This window comes from Rhamphochromis sp. 'chilingali', assembly GCF_963969265.1.
Source record: "Rhamphochromis sp. 'chilingali' genome assembly, chromosome: 7".
NCBI lineage: Eukaryota > Metazoa > Chordata > Actinopteri > Cichliformes > Cichlidae > Rhamphochromis > Rhamphochromis sp. 'chilingali'.
The window spans coordinates 11,305,450-11,325,897 of record NC_137934.1 but is presented as its reverse complement, the minus strand read 5'-3'; positions in this window follow the sequence as shown (position 1 = coordinate 11,325,897).

The window sequence follows — 20,448 nt, the reverse complement described above, 5'->3', positions numbered from 1 at the left end:
TTGATTTTATTTCTGTATCACCAAATCAAAACATAGTCACATCAAGCCATTTTACACAGTAAAGTCAAAATGTCCAAATTACAAGATAACAAGTCTTACTCAAATAGAAACAATATTGCCTTTTTTGGAAAGTTTTAAAGATGTTATTTTAGAGGAGAAATATTAATCTGGAGAGACATCAAATCACAGAATTGCTGTAGTGTTCTCTTTGTGAAAAACAGTAAGCAAGAGGACGTATTCCTGATACTGCAGGGAGTAGTACTACAGGAGAAGTGGAAAAATGTCTGAATGTGGCTAAAGGAAGCAAAAATGGTGACCAAGGATAATGAGAACAGAGACAAAGCAATGGTAATGATGGATGGAATGGGTGACAGAAAGATATAAGTTAGTCTACAATGCAGAAACAAAAAGAGCAGTGAGCAGGTGAGGAATATGGACAGACAGAAAAAGAGAATGAGAGGAAGAGAAAGGAGGCGGCAGGGGAAGATTAGCCACAGAGCTGGAAGGGAGTAAGAAGAAGAGAGGGAGAAGAGGGAGGAAAAGAGCTGCACATAATGGATTGATTCTCACATTTCTTTGAGGGCCTGTTCTTCCTGTCTCCTTCCAGATGAATGGTAATTGCCCCGCCGGCTTTAATCATGTGTTGAATTGGGAAAGAGAAAAAAAAGACGAAGAAGAAAAAGAAAAAAAAAAAAAAGGAGGAAAGTGCTTCTACGGCGATTGAGAATCGATCGCTCTGGGAGTCGACCTATTGCTACTCCGCTTTATCCCCCATCACACAAGTACGCACCGTGATGCAAACACACAAACATACTTTGAGCTTCTCGCTTTGTAACAACCACACATTAACGTGCAAACCCATGTCAGAGCCAATGACAGAAGCACTAATTACAGTGATAGCTAGGTGCAGAGAGGACAAAAAAAATGAGGGGAGAAGGAGAAATATGGAGGCGATGAGAGAGTTGATCAGTGGAGCGCATGCTCCCATCTTGGCCTCAGTGTCAGCTGTGGCAGCAGACTGAGAGGAAGGATAATCGTTTCGTCAAGGGTGTGATTGCCATCACATCCCTTATCCTCCACGAACAATGCTTGTGCACCTTTTAGCATTTGTCTCTCATTTAACTTGGTTACAGTCTGAGTAGATCCATCATCCCAGCCTTTTATCCTGCTCATCAACACACATACATTTGCAAGTGAGAATGCAAGCAAGAAATGTATGCAGGAGATTTAAAGAGTATTCATACCTCTTCCCTTTTTATACACTAATGTACTGTGTTTTAATAAGATGCTCACTGGAATTTGAAATACCACTGCAAAGGGCATCAATAAGAAACAAATACCCACTTCTAAAGGTAAAATTACACCATAAGAGCACTAAAGAACAGTTTGCTGATGTTTAAGCAAACAGAACAAAAAATGTACTTATATGATCAGACATCCAATTCCTCAACTAATGAAACTCTTCTTCAAATTTAGTTTCTAATCTCTCAACTTAAATGTGGTTTCTTCTCTTTAACTTCTCTAACATGCACTCTGTTATAGCCCAGCTATGTTGTGACGCTCTAACCAGTAGGGCTGCCACAAACGATTATTTTGAGTAGACTAGTCACCGATTATTTTTGCGATTAGTCAACTAATCAGATCATGCATCCACTGGACGTAAAACGTACAGCTTATTGCATCAGCATGCACCTGGACTTATATGACTATCATCAGCTTACAACTTTAAGTGTTTAAGGTATGTGCAAACTAAAAATAAAGACAAGATGACAGTTTATTCAACTTTTAATGAAATTTGCAGATTGTTTCAGTGGAGTTTAATAAACTCAGCAGTCTGCTCCTTGCTATCTAAAATATAACAGGACACTGGTGGAAATTCTCGACCATCTCACACTGCCGTTTAATCAGTTTTCTGTTTGACGTTTATTCAGCTGTGTGAAAACTGTAACTTTAATCTCAGCCAAACAGATTCACTCAGGAACAAATAAAACCCACACACACACACACAAAAAAAAAGCCAAACAATAACAGTTTTAAGTTATCTAAGTGACTTATATATCATGTTTAACCTGAGTAGCGAAAGTCCACGTGGGGTTTGAAAACGATTTGCCGGGAGTCCGCAGTTCTCGCCGGCTCGAGTGACCATTGAACCCCCCGGCTAGCTATCGAGCTGGTGGGTAACAGACATTTCCAAAAACATCGGAGCACTTTTGCAAATATGTGATGTCTTGATAAACCGAGCAGATATTTAAAGTTTACACAGCTACATTCTCACCTGAAAATATGTTAAAAGTTTATTTTGTCACCCAGAAAGAGTAAGCGGCTCAGCCAATTCCAGTTTCTGGAATTGGCTGAGCCGCGCTATGAATTCTGAGATAGGTTGGGCCACAAAGTTTAAGCCCGACCCATCCTTAAAATCTGAGGAAAAGTAGGACGCATTTGTCGGCTGCATTTGCAGAAGTCTTCGAATTTGGAAAGCCTTCGTCACGTCGCTGTAACATAATCAGCCTTCAAATGCGGCCTCCAAAGGATGTGGCCGAATTTGGACACAGCTACGATACCGCAGTTGCTTCTTCCTCTTCTGGGTTTAACGGCAGCTGGCATCTTTGTCAATGCAGTGCTGCCATCTTCTGTTTCAGTTCGTTATAACACTCTTAAATCCTACTACTTATTTCTGCGTCTTTCAGGATCTTACAAGGCTTTAAACGACACGTCGACTATTAAATTTGTCGTCGACGATTTTGATAGTCGACGTAATCGTGACTAGTTGACTAATCGTGGCAGCCCTACTAATGATCCTCAGCACCATAAGTTGTTCGAGTTTGAGGTCCAAGGTGCAAGTGATCATCCAGTTAGCAATCTAAAAACAGCAGAGAGGTCCAGAAGTGCATGAGAAGAAGATCTTGAAGAGGAACCTAGTCAGATTTGGCAGATTCCTGAAACTTTATGATAAAACCTTATCGATTATTTGCAACCAAGAATCTTCAAATAATAAAGTGAATAAAAATTACTGTTCATAACAACAGTAACAGAAGCAGAACTCCAAAAATCTGGAGGCTCTGCCAGTGACAAACACTCAGACGTCCAAATCTTTTTTGCCAGCAAACCCGTCAACCATCCACACACTGCTTGAGTTTTCCTGGTTGTACAGATTTAATAGAAAACGTATACTTCTGGCTGCTAACAGATTATATCTCTCACAGCTTGAATTTTGACTGCTTTCCATTGTGATTTAGACAAAAAGCAGCATAGAGTCAGTGGGTTTCCTATGGAAGCCCGTTTCCGCCACTAAAAAAAAAAAAAAAGCTAGTATCCATAACTCGAAATTTCGAGATAATAACTCGAAATTTCGAGAAAATAACTCGAAATTTCGAGTTACTTTTCTCAAAATTTCGAGTTACTTTTCTCAAAATTTCGAGTTAGCTCTGTCAATCAAAAATATACGTGAATGAGGTCGCTTTCTTGTTACCCGGAAGCATATGGCGCAGGACCGCGCACTCAAAAACGGATCCCAACAAATTAAAGTATGTTTGCTGATAGTAACACCATGTGATTCAGCTAATAACACATCATTTGTGAAGCCAGGCTGAAAACACTCAGCAATCTGTGCATTCACGACTGGATGTAATACCGGTAGCTTAGCTGTAGCATTTGTAGCTGAGGGCTTCAGCTTCCGGGTAACATGGAAATGACGTCATTCACGTAGATTACTGATTGGCAGCGCTAACTCGAAATTTCGAGTTGCTTTTCTCAAAATTTTGAGTTAATATGTCGAAATTTCGAGATAATAACTCGAAATTTCGAGATAATAACTTGAAATTTCGAGAAAATAACTCGAAATTTCAAGAAAATAACTCAAAATTTTGAGTTATGGATCCTTTTTTTTTTTTTTAGTGGCGGAAACGGGCTTCCATAGTTTCCTTCCTGTACTGTGAATTTTAAAAGTTTTAACACATTTAACATGATGGATTTTTATTCTCATTTGCGCCATGATCCAATACCATGATGGAACAGTTCCTTGTGCTTTCATTTTTATACAATGTGATATTTGATATTCTTACAAAATCCTGTGAGTGCTTTAAAATATGATTTGATTGGGGCTAATAAGGCATCTGTAATTTAAACCCGATTAATTTCAAAGCTTTGACTTAAATTTTAGCACACTCTTGTTGAGCATAAGAAATTACAAGACAGTGGATATGTCTGTGGTTGAATATCACTGTTATTTATTGGTGCTCTACAGAGTATAGGAAAATGCGCTCCAGTTTCTGTCAGATATTTAACTGTGCTGATATACGCATCATCCATTTACTAGAAATTAGCTTTAAGTGTTTCTGCAAGGAAATATCATCACATCTAAGCAGAAATTAATCTGCTCCTATCTGATGAGGATATTAAAGTCCTTCGTTATTTCTACCCTTTTCATGAGCACGTGCCTGTTAGCATTAATCAACCTTTGCTATTAGGTGCTCTTCCAGGGTTGCAGCCCCTTATCGTGGAGGTTGAGTGGTTAGATGAAGGGATTAAAGGGGGGATGGCTTTACAAAGGGTTGGGGGTTGATGGCAGTTGACGTGGCGGGTCAGTTCATTCATTTACACTACATTACTCTGTTGTCGATTTGGGGTGTCAGCACCTCTGCCAGCCTATCACCGTGTGGTTACCTGCGCTGAAGAAGGATCTGAGGGCAAAAGGAAAGTCCGTGTTTGGCCAAATAAAGACTGATGGACAAGGTGTGACACTTAAACCCAGCCACTTAACAGGCACTAATGCTTGTACCAGATTACCTGTCGAGGCCACCGCGTTGCCATCCAAATCACCATTTCAAATTGATAGCGCCAGCAATGCCACAGAAAAATACCTCTGATCAGCCCGCTCTCAACCTCAAATCAGATGGTCACCGTCCTCCATTAGAAATGCCATTTTCCCACCGGTGGGTTTCAAATTGAGTTTGAGCATACTGAATATTCCTCTGCTTTGATACCTATGGGCTCTGTGAGAGTTGTGTGTGACATTATTCACCATTAAGTGTAGAATATTAGAATGTGTCACTCGTCCCAACTTCATAATGCCACACAGGCAAGACAGCAGGTCATAAATCTTGAAACAGACCATCAGTAATTTATCACATCTCACAAAAAAATAAAAAATAAAAAAAGCGAGTCGACAGACTTCTTCACAATGTTGGAAAGATCGAAGCTTTTTAGAATCGAAAGATAGGATATTTTTTCAAGCAGAGGGATAAATAGATTTGGCTCCGTTGCCTCGATAAATCCACAGCTTGAAGCGCTATGACGCAACTGAACAGCTACCTGTGAAATCAACTTCCGAGCACGTCTAACCTCAGGTCATTATTTGAGGCTCCCCTAATAAAGACACCACACATTACTGTAAATCTATTTCACTTGAACAGTGTAGTTATGCAAGAGCCCTTCATGTAATGTGATCACTTCTGCAAAATGCATGAGGTTTTTATAAGAAGGGCTGCAGTCAACCAAAGAAAATCTTACCTGCCTGACTGCAAAGGCAGGCGGGATCATGATATATCACTGCAGTGTACTGAACCCCTTTTTCAATTTAAAATAGGAAGAGTCAAATAATTTGGAGTTGACTCGGATTAAGAATAAATATTAATTAGGGCAGTAGTCACGCATGATTTTGAGCAAGTCCACAAATCTTTTCCTCCTGCTGCCAAAAACCATTAATATTTAAAGGCTATTGATGTAATGCTTGTTCTACTAACATGGAATTTGATTAGATACGATCATTAATTAACTAAACATTTGACCATTGACCTAGAGATTACAGGTAGATGGAGTTTGGTATCTATAAAGGCAAGTAAAACCTGCTATTAACCTTTTATAAAAGTTAATAGCAGAGTTTCAAACTTTTTGACTCTTCTTCGTCAATACCCGAGTCAACTGCTCACATTTATAGAAGATGGTGAAAAAAAAGAATCACTTATCTTGCAAAATAGATGAATTTGACTTGGAGCAGTGGGCTGCCATCTGCAGCACCCACGGAACAGTTTGAGGTTTGGTGGTTTCAGTCTTTGTTCTACTGAGAGAGGAGTGAGCGCTAATCAATCACAACCCCACTTAGAATCTAATGTTGAGTCAAGGCTAAACACCTAAAAGAAATTCTAAAGGTAGGATATTCTCAGGTGCTGAACGACATAACAACCACTTAAGATAGAGGTAATTGAATATAAAATGCTAGTTCAGATCTCATTCGTTCAGAGATGAGGAGTTTTTTGTGGTAAGTGCTATGCTACTAAGTTGTTGACTGCGTGTTTCAATCAAGCACAGTGTTCAGTCATTATACCTTATGCAAACAGCTATATTGGGTTTTGGAACAGGGCCAGAGACAATATGTGCAAAACGATGATTAACAAAGCAGCAACAGGTGCTACCTGCAGATCAGTCTAAGCACAAAGCAAGAAGGAAATGTAAACACAGGTATGGTGAAAAAAAACTTAATGTCTGAGCACCAGCATGATGATATAACCATGCAATGAATACAAATAGTTGAAAACTCTCTACTACACTTTGTGTAATTGTGGTTTCTTTATATTTGCAGATATCTGCCTAACAGCAGGGGGGTCTGGGCCCTAATGTCATAATATATGTCTTGGGATAAATTCTTATTTTAAAGCTTGCAAATTTGAATCAATCGCCAAATGATTACTGAATATAATTTTAAAATCATCAACTTGGGGCTCAATGTTTACATGAGGAATATCTAATCTTATTTCAGCTTATTCCATTATCAAAATGTAGGTGCAGTAAAGTCAAGTAAAACTGACTGTGTCAAATGTGAGCCATGTTTGTCCTAGCTCCAAATGTCTGGGCCTTTTTAGTGGAAAGGTTCATATGTTGTTTCAAAAACATCTCTTTAGGTAATTTTATATGATAAAGAATCTGATGTCAGTCACTGGTTCGGACTCTGCATTTTAAAGCCTAAATGTTAGTGTTTTGCTGCATTGCTAAAATCTTTAAGCCAATATTAAAACTCACAATGAGTTTAAAAATGAATGCTGTGTTGAGAACAACAACATTGTGGCTTGCATGGCACTGGCTGTCAGCGTGAGAGCATTAATTACACTTCACCAGTGCAGACAGTTTGTGGCTAATAAACTGAAGCGTCAATCTCAAACTCATTTATGTGCAAGATGCAGCATCTCTGATTACGTTAATCAATGTTAGTGAGACTGAATGGAAACATGACGCTGTGATGAAGTCGCCCTCTTAACTAGTAAAGTTAGAAGTGTTTGATATGGAGTAAATGTGATCAGAGTGAGAATGATTAGCACTCAAACTATATTAACGTACAGTTGAGCAAGGCATTTAAATACATACCAATATTGGAATTAACAATTTTAAAAATAGCTTACTCAGATTGACAAAAAATGCATGTATGGTTTTCCAGGGAAACACTGGAAAAACATTTTTATAAATGTGTTCACATGTAAAACAGAACGTTTCAGATTATTTCAGTAAATAAATTAAAGTCTTTGAGCAGACAAAGCCACGAAATGTCTTCTTCACATACGCAGATTTTTATTACTATTTTCAGCCTTTTTAAAAAAATAAATAAAACTTGTGAGCCATTTAGTCTCATCTACATGTAAATTAAGTTGTTCTATGGTACCTTTTTTTGACGTTCTTCCTCCTCTCTTGATCGACAGTTTCATTTTGTTCAGATTGATTTATGGGTAATATGAAACTATTATCGATTTTTTTTTTTGTTGGAAAGTCACGGAAAGTCATTGGGCTAACAGCACGTTTTAATTACTGTGCAAAAATCTTGCGCAACCCCTCATTTCTTTATATTTTCTTCCCAAGGAGCCAGACTTTGTCATTTTTAAAGTGCTCTTGAGCAATAGTTACCCAAGTATTCTGAAGGTCATTTAAAAGTCTTTCTTTGAGCTGCTTTTTCATTATCTCATTTTCATTCCAGACCTTGTACCTGACCAATTTCTGAAGATTTTTTTTAGCCACTTAACAATGACCTATGAATTATTCAAGCATAAAAAAGGCATCTAGCAGACGGTATGAACCAGTTTTGACTTGACAAGTAACAGACTTAGCAATGAACCAATTTTAAATTGTATCTTTAGGTACTTTTACAAGCAGCCTGTCACTAAAATACATGATTTCTTTAGTCAAATCTACAAAAGATGTAAAAGCTAACACAGTATACCGACACATATAAAATAGTATTTTTATACTAACAAGGTGATTCCAAAACATTGTGTGCAGTTTAAAGAATTCAAGGATCTTTACTTGCATTCATTGTTCAGAAACATGTCAGAACAAGATGATGTTCCTCAGGTCTCAGTCCTAATTATGATGAGAATTAAAAAGAATTTGATGATAATGGACAAGTGGAGGAGAAAAGAAGAAGCGTCAAGCCCACAAAAGTATCTATACCAAATTAAAGTCATGTCCTTAAGAAACAGAAAGAAATCCGGAGCGATGCATCTAGCACTTTCGCTCATCCATCTACTGTTTTCAACTGGGCGTCGTGTACCTGGAGTCGAGTGTTTTGACCGATGCATGAAGCTATACATTTTTATTCATAAGTTGAAATGGCCACATTTTCTTTGTCAGTATTTATTACACAGCGTGCTGCTGGGAAAAGCCTGTTCTAAGATTTATTTTTTAGCACCTGACGGTTCTTTTTTGCTTCTCATCGTAAACACTCTGCATACTATTTCGCGTGATTCATTTTACTTTGAAAAATCTCAACAGGATCTTCAGCTTTATTGTGAAAGGCTTATGTGGAATATAAACAAGTGGACGGTGGAGCCACGCAATCGTTGTTGCTAACAACAACGCATAAAAGCAGTCGCTTGTCCGTCTGTAGTATGGTTATTTTAAATATAAGGGAGAACTTTAAGAAATTAATTCTACAGTGACCATCAATACGATGGTAACATGAAACAATAGACGTTTTTATATCGTCATCCGATATATATATCGTTATATCGAACAGCCCTGTGTGCAGGAGGAAGTCAGGAGATTGGTACAGTACAACAGTGAGTGTGTCCTTTGAGTGGTAGTGGATCCATCTGTAAAACACCGCAGAGGCTCTGTCATGGTTTGGGGGGCTACATTTCACTAGAAGTATTGGAGATCTTGCCAAAATTCCTAGAATTATTAATGCAGAAAAGTACCATCAGATTTTGATTGACTTTGCAATTCCATCTGGAAAGCATCTGATTGGCAACAGCTTCATTTGTCAGCATGACAATGATCTCAAAGACACTGCCAAGTCTCTAAAAGCATACCTGAATAGAAAAACACACAGTGGAGCACTACCAATCAAGGATCAGCCTCCCTAGAAAGAACTCAACATTATTAACGCAGTGTGGGTGTCATTGGACTGGGCTGTTTTGGGGTGTAATAGTATGCTCAGTTGAGTTATTCTCTTTGGGTGATGTATGTTTGGAATCCTGGTACGATGTTCCCTTTTGATCATTTCTAGCCCTTAGGTTTTTAGTTATTCTTTTGACATGCTTAGAGTGTGCTTTTGTTTTCCTTCAGTTTGTAGTGATTATGTTCTCCCTTCGTCAGTGTCTAGTCTTGTCTCTGTTTTGATTTGTCATAGTGTTAAACTCCAGGGGTTGCAAAATCGCTAGCCCGACGTCCCGGGGCTCATGCTTCCCGTTTTATTTTGATAGTCCTTGTGCAGTGTTCAGTATATTCAGTTTTGCTTCCCCTTTGTCTCGTCATGTCAGATTAGGTTTAGCTGTGTACCCCTCCTATTGCAAATTTCCTCGTTACTCACTGCGTATATATTGTGTGTGTTTTCCTTTGTTTCTCGACGGATGGTCTGTGTCTGTGGCCTGGTCCATGTTTTAATGTCCATGTTCGAGTTTCATGTTTAATGTTTTAGGTTGCCATGTCATCCTGCTTTCAGAGGCATGTATTGAGGTTTTAGTTATTTTTCCCAGTTTAGGTGTGGTTAGGTTAGTCTTCTTCGTTTCCCTTTTGCCTTTTCCTTTGGATTATGTCAACCATTAATAAAGGCTCACTCTTAGTTTAAGTTCAGTTCTGTTTCCGCTGTCTGAATTTGGGTCCATACTCACTCTCCACTCCACGTGTCTGACAGTGGGATCATTTTGACATAAAACAGAACAAAAGGCAGAATCATTCAAAGAACAGAGTTGAATTTCCTTCAAGAAACCTGGAGAACTATTCCCAGAAAACTAGTTAAAGAAATTACAAGAATGCTGCCTAAGAGTCCAGGCTGTGTTGAAGAATAAACGTAGTTCTACAAAATACTGACCCGTTTTACATTTTCCTACTAAAATACAGAGAAATTAGTGGCTCAGGATCTTTGCAGAGTACTGTATGTCTCAAAGTTGGCATTGCTTTCCTTTTGCAACTGTTTTTCAACCATAGCGAGACGTCAAGAAAATAAATGCCAGTCGATGGCTATTTAAGGTCAAAACGTTTGCTGGGTCATTTTTTCTTCTCCAGAAAGAACTGACCTCACCATAAGAAGAGAGTACAAAAAAAAAAAAGCCGTGTTATTGCAGAGGATGTGAATTTTCATTTTGAACCTTACTGAATTAAAAAAAAAACAACAACAAACAAGCCAAAAGTTCAGTACTGTTGTTCTGACCTTAACATCTGACCTCAGTATGAAGAACGCACATGTCAAGCAGTATATCCGTGCAAGAATTCATAATGTTTTCACTTTTTTCCCCGTTTCACTTCTAAGTTCAGTAACAAGGTTGAGATGGCAATCGGATTCACAGGCACAATTTGAGAAACAGTAATTTTCAGAGCGATTTGAGCTTAATGCTCTAGCACTGCTTATTATCTTGAAGGTGGCATCAATCACACAGTGAGTCACCACTCGAAATGTTTTTAGAAATATAAAAAGCAAGGGAGAGGCATCTCGTTTATAGAGTGTGTGAGAGAAGAATCAGACTTGGGTATTTGTACTGACAACAGCATTTTTGAAAGATGGATAAGTTTGGATGAGCTCACAAAATGTAAAAAGATAACTCCCAATTCCAAGATAAAATGGACAGCGCACTTCTTGAGGCTCTATTGTGCAGATAAAAACACTGCAGGACCCGTAAGCTATCAACAGCCTAGCCTTGATGGGTTTCTGCATAATGCGCCTGTTGCATGTATGCAGATGTGAGCTGGTGAATTTTGATCACCCTCTCTTATCTTACCTGTCACTGTCAATCATCAGTTTCCCATTTCTCTTTATTTCCACCCATATTATCTTTTTCTTTCGCTCCATAATCCATTATTCATTCTCTGAGAGGTTTACATTGTACTCTTCTTTGTGGTTCCACCTTTTTTCTAAAAGCCTCTGTCACTCGAAACAGAGGACAGGTTGATGAGCACTTCCAATTAAATGTTATATTTTTATTATTTATTTTTACAGCAGTCTTGAGATTTCATGTTGGCACCTACAGTGTCCCAACATGAAACATGCCGGTAGTCATCTATTTTCTAGCAGATTCTGGCACTCGCACTGCCACATCTGTCATCAAGAGGCAGTACAACTTAGCAGACTGTAGGTGTGGGAGTGCTGCTGCCCACACACACTCGGCCTAGTTTAGGGTTCAAGTTGGTGCCAGTTAAACATCAGCTGTTAAAGCCCTCACTGTGGCCTCGGCAGCCCACTGTAACCATGCCAGATGGCACCATCCACAAGGGAACACATGGCACCTCATGACAGGGCCCTTCAAACGTCAACAGTCTCTCTGAATTATGAAGAGATGGAAAATACTCTCCCTTAAAATTAACACTTCAGTGTCTCTAATGAGATTCAGTATCTATGGAGGCTGTGGCAGTTTCCTCTGATAACATCAGAAGGCGGTGTCATGTCAGCTATATTTTAGCCATCTCTATTGCTTTTTTGAATCATTTATCAGTAGCAGGCAGGACTCACCTGTGCTGCAGTGAGGACACAGTGTGATACTATCAGAGGGTGTGTTAACTGCTGCGTTCAGGCTTATTGAAGAATAGATTATGACATTAGGATGCAAAGCACATTCCGTCTTAACGCAAAGGAAAGGCCTTTAACAGGCTTGATAAGGACTTTTTCTGCTGATCTCATTCAAACGTGGACGGTCCTCAGGGGACAGTTTTGGCCTGGTTCAATGTTTACAGTGTCATTCATCACACATACAAGTTTTGTTATCTGCCTGGGAGTCAGAAACCGTACACACACAAGTAGGTGTCCGTGAACATAAAGCACGCACACGTACGTGCCTGCGTAATCACGCATTCCTCCCAGAGGAAGCAATATATCTGGACCTTTGAACCTTCAGCCATTTACCTACCCAACTTGAGATAAGCAAGCTTGGGTTCATGCCCCCCCCCCCCCCCTTATCCCCTAATTAAAATCTCCAAAGTCCTCTCGACTCAGACACTTGAACCCCTTCAACATTACACTGCTATAAGAGAAAGAGTTAAGACTGTACCCTGATCAATCACACATTTTGGTTTAGTCTGCACTGAAAATATATTGGTTTTAAATCAGAGAGCTTCAGAAAATTGACCTCTTGAAATACAAAAATAATTAAACAGGCACATATCACTACTGCCAAAATCAGACATAAATAGGTCTACCTGCTTCATTTGGAGCAACACAGCTGGTTGTTTCATCTGCTGGGCTTTTAACTTATAAACAACACTATCAATATTACTTCAAAGCACTTCAAACATATTCCCAGCACCATTTCTTTTCCATTATTTTTTTTCAGGGCAATAAGGGCGAAACTAAATCAAGGCCATCCCAACTCTTTTCCTCTCATCTCAGCCCATCATCATTCCATCCTCCTGTGTTTTGTTCTTTCAAACCTCAAAGGTCACTCTGCACACCTTTACACAGGTCCTCCAATTTGATTGAACCTTCCTGCTTCAGTCCATAAACATACACACATTCTACCAGTGAATGATGACATACATCAAAAGCTGTCCATCACTACCTAATGATCTTGACAGAGCATTAGTTGGAAGGTACGTCAGCTTATGGGGACAGATAAAATAGAGAGAGACAGAGAAGGAGAGATAATCCAAGCTAGTGTGTGTGTAAAGAGGACATGATATACGAGATGGTGAGGACTGTTGCACCTTTCATCATCTCCTCCATAAAGTCTAGCCAGTCATGAAATGAGGACATTAAAATACTACAGCAAACACAATCGTCAAAATGTACAGCTAGCTCCAAGACAGCTAACATTTCTGCATGAATGACTGCAATTCTGATTAGTCTGCAATTCAAACACAATTTGCAAATTCAAATATTGAATAAATGAAGACAATGCAAGGGGTGTGAAGAATACCCTAATTGCAATCTCAGTTTTCATATGAAGATTTGAGCGTCTGGTCATGCAGCGGAAAAGGATTTCTGACTCAAACTAGTAATCAGGCTGTAAGCGGTCCTTACACGTGCAGTGCTGTGCTGAAATTTCTAGATATTTCTTAGCATGTATGTTAAAACTTACATTTCATTCCCAAGAAATGATGTTAGCTAGTCTTTAAAGCTGTTAGTAACCCTTTTTTGTTAGTACAGTTAAAGTTAAGGTAAACCTTTTAAGTTGAACAGTTTACATACAGTGGGGCAAAAAAGTATTTAGTCAGCCACTGATTGTGCAAGTTCCCCCACTTAAAATGATGACAGAGGTCAGTAATTTGCACCAGAGGTACACTTCAACTGAGAGAGACAGAATGTGAAAAAAAAAATCCATGAATCCACATGGTAGGATTTGCTGGGACCAAAGTAACAAAGGTCACCATCAGTAACACACTACAACGGCAGGGAATCAAATCCCGCAGTGCCAGACGTGTTCCGCTGCTGAAGCCAGTGCATGTCCAGGCCCGTCTGAAGTTTGCCAGAGAGCACATGGATGATACAGCAGAGGATTGGGAGAATGTCATGTGGTCAGATGAAACCAAAGTAGAACTTTTTGGTATAAACTCAACTCGTCGTGTTTGGAGGAAGAAGAATACTGAGTTGCATCCCAAGAACACCATACCTACTGTGAAGCATGGGGGTGGAAACATCATGCTATGGGGCTGTTTTTCTGCCAAGGGGACAGGACGACTGATCCGTGTTAAGGACAGAATGAATGGGGCCATGTATCGTGAGATTTTGAGCCAAAACCTCCTTCCATCAGTGAGAACTTTGAAGATGAAACGAGGCTGGGTCTTCCAACATGACAATGATCCAAAACACACCGCCCGGGCAACAAAGGAATGGCTCCGTAAGAAGCATTTGAAAGTCCTGGAGTGGCCTAGCCAGTCTCCAGACCTCAACCCCATAGAAAATCTGTGGCGGGAGTTGAAAGTCTGTGTTGCTCGGCGACAGCCCCAAAACATCACTGCTCTCGAGAAGATCTGCATGGAGGAATGGGCCAAAATACCAGCTACTGTGTGTGCAAACCTGGTAAAGACCTATAGTAAACGTTTGACCTCTGTTATTGCCAACAAAGGTTATGTTACAAAGTATTGAGTTGTATTTTTGTTATTGACCAAATACTTATTTTCCACCCTGATTTACGAATAAATTCTTTACAAATCCTACCATGTGGATTCATGGATTTTTCTTTCACATTCTGTCTCTCACAGTTGAAGTGTACCTCTGGTGCAAATTACTGACCTCTGTCATCATTTTAGGTGGGGGAACTTGCACAATCGGTGGCTGACTAAATACTTTTTTGCCCCACTGTACATTCATCATGGGTGAATGCCATAGTAATTTGGACAAGTTGGGAAGGTCTCTTAAAGACATTTTTAAACAACTGCAGGTCCCGAGGTCATCAGGTCAAACAATTGCAAATACAAGTTCTTCTGATGTGTCACCACTTTATAAAGGTCTGTAAGAAGACCACCAAATTGTCATCCTCAGATGAGAGGAAACTTATTGGGGTTCATCCAGAAAATCGTAGAGTCACAAAGGCTCAAGCCTGCCATAAATTAGAAATTACTGGAACACCAGCATCACTGTCCACAGTGGAGAGTTTTGTATAACCTGGAATGAGAGCGTGCTGACCAAGAAAGCTTAAAATTGACTAAGATTTGCAGGTACCCACATGGACAAATCAAGGTCAAGCCTTCTGAAGAAAAAGTTTCATGTTTCACATGAGACAAAAACAAAGACAATTGTCACAATGACAAGAGATATGTTTGAAGGAGTAAAGATGAGGCTTTCAAATCTGTATCAACACATACTGGTATACACAAAATGAATGGAATAATGAGGGAAGAGGACTATCTCCAACTTCTTCAACTCAGATCAACAGCTAGATGGTTAAAATTTGGATACAAATCAGTGTTCCAGCAGGACAATGATGCCAAGGCATCATTGTCCTGCTGGTTTTGGCATGGATAAAGCAGGCTAACACTAAGCTTCTGAAATGTTCTTCCTCAAGTACTGACCTTAAACCTTTTTGAAAATTTGTGGATTGTGCCTAAAAACTGGGTCTGTGCAAACAAACTTTGTGGGGGCTTTTTAAAAAGATGTATGCTGTACAACCATTCCACCCTGAAAAAAAAACAACAAAAAAACAAAACAAACAAATCCTTAAGAGCCCCAAATTATTATATCTATGATGAGTGAATGTAAACGTATGTCCACAACTATGTGTCCCGTTGTGTGCAACATGTGAGAAAGGTAACACCAGACAGTGATCTGATTCTTCCAGTTTTGTCTGGAGAGCATAGTGTGTTCATTATTGTCATGGTTTCATGTGATGACAATAACACAGAAAGCCCATCAAAAAACAACACAAATATAAGATATTCTTTGAAAATTGGTTTCACTCTTTAATTTAAGTTATTCTGTAATTTCTCCGATATCCTAAACCTCATTACTGACCCAAAAGAATTCATGTGCCATTTAAATTCCAAAGTGATTCATCTTGGCGTTTTGCACTGAGATTTTAAAAAAAAGAACTTGTAAGAAAAGGTCAGTATCTCTTGATGTGGAGCGTTTGCATGCGTGCAGTGGGTAAGTGGGATTTACGGAGACAGTAAACCCACAGATGCTTGTCGATGCCTCTGCTACAACTCCACAGGCGCGCGCACACACACACCCTGCGTCTCTAGCTCCCCTAGTTTACTGCATTGCACCAGCAGCAGTTAGCACATAAGCACTAAGAGACAAAGAAAAGGCATAAAGAAAAAGAGGAATTTTGTCAGAGCTTCAGATAGAAAGAAAGCACAAATTAGAGAGCAAAACACTCGCTGGTAGTCTACTGCTATGGACTTTCTCCTTCCTCTGCATTGATTCTCCAGATACATTTTTTAATACACCCTCATCAATAGCACTGGTGGTCTGACAAATGCATTTTTCAAACAGTTGGCAGTCAATAGTCATTTAGTCTGTATCTTGTCCCTTGAGTAAAGGGTCTCGATCAATTGAGGTGATGAAAATTCAAATAAATCAGAAACAGGAATGAAGAAGAGCTCTCTTCTCTATCCAGTGCAGTACAAGCGGCTGTGTAGAAAAACCAATATCTACTGCTATATCTTTCAATGGAGGATCAGTTAGAGCTGTGTGTTCAGGGTGGAAGAACTAGAACTTGCTGGCCAGTGCATTGTTAAAGCTTCAGAAAGTCAATAGACTATTAAAGACACACATTCTTCTGTGTTAAGAACGTGACGCTGCAAGAACCAGATAAGATATCAAAATGTTGTGTGGGGTGATGGAAAAGTAACAGTCTACTGTCAAGCTGCTGAGCACTTGCAAGATTTCAACCAATTTAATGCGCAAAAACGTTTTGGTTTTTTTTACTAAAGAGCACATAGTGTGAAAGGATCATTGCATTGTGGATTATAATATTATAAGGATATAACTCTGTAAATTTAACACAAAGGTAATATTTTACCTATTGCCCACCTCTGAAGCAACATCAGAAATCTGGCAATCATTGCAAACATGAGGAATGTATACTGCAATGTATCTGACTGCTCCAACACAGCTTACTGAGTTAGCACACATTGCTGAAGCTACAACTGGAAACACTGTTATTTGTTTCTGCTGCCTCAGCTTCACAACTACTATACCCCTAATGATCTGTATTGTATCTTATGACTGAGCTACGTGTGTCTTACTACACCCTCCAACCTTCCAATCTGCAAAGACAGTACAGCCAATGTTACAAAATTACACCATGGACTAAGAATGTGACGGCTATTCTCGAAGATTGAGTTTTTATTCATCTGCTAAAAATATATTTGGCTCAATAAACTTCTCACTGATAACAAACTTACTCTGTCCTTGTGTACACACATTTCTTTTTTTTTTAGCTTCCCTTATTGTAGATCCCAATCTACCAAAGTCATACCATTTAAACTGTAAAACTGCAGGACAATTAGAACCCATGGAGACCTAATTACAGCCAGGACCAAGACTCCAGCTTCTTCTAATGGAGCAGCAGAGCACGTCCCCAGGGTAAAATCTTCTTGCCAGTTAATTATGCCATTATTCTATTATTCTAGACTGCCAAAGAGCGCTGGAGCTAAGCTTGACCTCAGGAACTCAGAGAGTGAAGAGAAGACATCCCCTGTAGAACCATACAGCCATGGATGACTCCATGACTGCCTGACTGCTCCCTCTTTACCTCCACCTCTTCCCCTACCTCTCGCAATAAACACTGAGAAAGATTAATAATGAGAAGTTGGACCTGGTCCAAATTAAGCATGTAAGCTGCCCAATGGTAATCTCCCCCCTTGCTCTCACTGAATAAATTTGGTTTCTTGCAAACGACAGCACTGGATTTTGCAGATGCTTTTAGTGAATATGAATAAAGGGGGGTAGAAGGGGCAAAAAGAGGATTTATAGCCTCTTCTAGATCAAGAAAGTGACCCTACAGTATAAAGGATTTGCCCTTAAGTTTTACTTTTTGTAACTATATACAGATGAACAACATTTATGAGCTGAGGTGATTTACTGCTTCCCTACAGAATGTATTCAAAGCTTCTCACTGCACATGTAAGAGTAGAAGACAGTTTTAACCATCACTTTAGATCACCTTAGATCATACAGGAAAAAAACATCACTAAGCCACAGGCCTTTTATGATAAATTGCACACCTGCAGGTACTTCTTCCTTCCTACTCCAAAAGTGAGTGATGTCATTCAAAGGCTATAATGGACCTCTAATGAACTCTAAATCCCATGCCAGTACATTTACACTGCATTACTGCTTCCTGACCCTTGACCTCCCAAAGGAGTAGAGCAGAGAGTGCTCCTGTCTGCAAAGCTCCTTCAGTCATTATAAAAGCATTCTCACAGAACGCGGCTTCTATACAAAATGGACTGTATGTGACTGAAAAAAAAACATACTTCAATCCCAGCCTCTAATGGCTGGATTCACCCTTAAAATTGACTTACTTGCATCTATACTGGTGTTAAAAACTGAATGTAATATGCCCTATGCCTTGTTATAAGAGTGAAGAGAGCAAATAATATTGCAAACAATCAGAGAGCGAGCACTCACATAAAATCCCAGAGAGGAACTTTCCAATTTTAACCCTAAAATTCTGGCGTTGAAACATTGCAAATTGCCTTGACAAATTTCCTCATCAAACCTCAAGAAACACTCCATCAAAGGGGAATCCACAGCCTCCACATTCTCACTCATACTCGCTCTTTAACAAGTGATGTGCCTCGTGTTGCACCATGGCCAAAGAAAAAATTGGAGAGGTGGGGTGAGGAATGGGAGGCAGAGTTCAACTAATTACCTGATGATGGAATTTTAGTGTCTCCTTCATTATAAAGCAGCTTCTAAGTGTTATTGATCTTAGGAGGAGTGTCTCACAGTGATGTGGTATTAGAGGGTCCAAATGCTCTGAGGCCATGCATTATTCAACGGGCATTCTGAAATGACGCCTCACCAGGGTCTGCCAATTCCTCTCAGGTGGCGTGGGAGTTGCTGCAACTATCTACACACCCCACCCTAAATCATCAAACACATACACACAAGCATATGAATTGCTCATGTGAAAACATTAACATATACACACACACTGTGTGTGCATGAGTGCATGTACACTGAACCGAAAAAGTCTTGACTTTTCTCTTCTAACTGGAGGCTGTAGATTTGCTTTGCTCTGTAATCGACCTTCAGTGAGAGGTTAATCTATAATGAACTGACTTTTGCTGCTGTCTTACATTTCCAACAAGTCATTTACAGACATTTCCCTGTAAAGACTGCAGACAGCATACTCAGAATATAGACTTTGAAGGAGGCAATAAAGAGGAAAAGAAGAAAGCACTACACACAGACAAAGTTTGATAAGTGAAAGCTTCTTCACATCCTAAAGATTTATTGTCAAGCCAGTAATTTTTCATCTTGAACGAAACTACATGGAACTGTATATTTGTTAGACTGTTATGGCAACCAGTTAAAATGTATCCTACCTAGACTTTGCTGGATAAATATGTTTTTTATATTTTTATATTGCTGCCCTTTACAATGGATTCACAGCATACTTTCTGACTGTGACCATAGAAGTGAACACCAATCTGCCATTTAAATCTTTTGTCGCGAGCCAATCTGAATAAAGTTGGATTTAAGATGAGTTAAATGCTTTTTTCCACCAGAAAAAGAACAAACGTCTGCAATAGGCCTATTTTAAGATTTTTTTAAAAAAGAGAATTTTTAACTGTGAACCATTAAAGCTAGTCTTGCGGATTTCAAGAAAGAAAATGAAACCGGAAATGAGCGGGCAATGTAAGATTTTTCTTTAATTTACCATGCTTAATAGGATTTAGTTTGGTTTATTCTGCAGCTTCTATTGACTATCAGACTTGACGAATACAGCTGCAGCATCTCTTTGTTCTGCTATGAAAGGCAAAGGCAACTTAATGTTACTCATATCAAATAAGAATTGAATGGGTGATCATTATTTAAGAAACCTACTTGCCTAAATTTACAAGATAGTCATGTTTGTAAGCATTGACCAGTGAGAATTAACCAAGGGTTGCATTATTAAAATATTCAGAAATGGATAGACACCCAAGAGATGAACAAAAGAACCAAAGAACATCTCATCCATATATCCATTCATCATTGTTTAGCACTGGCTTCAGTTGAAGTCGGCTTAGTCTCATATAATGTATCTTTGTTTTCGCTGATTGCAATTATCTAGGAGATCAATTGGGGTTATCAATACCTTACAGCAATTAACATTTAATATCCTTCCACAGCCACTTACTCCATTAATGGATGATTGATTATGCGAGACCTGGGAGCTCTGCGGCTGGGAATGGCATGGATCCATTCTGTCTGTCAGTCAAAGTAAAGGCGGTCTGCTCTGCAAGAGAACCTCTAACTCCGGCTAATACCGTATTGATATGAGGTTACTTCAGCCAAAAAGAAAGATCATGAGATCCAGGAAATTCTTGTGTTTGCAGTCTGTCGGTTTTGGTTGAAGGAACTAGCATTAAAGATTCCTCCTCCTC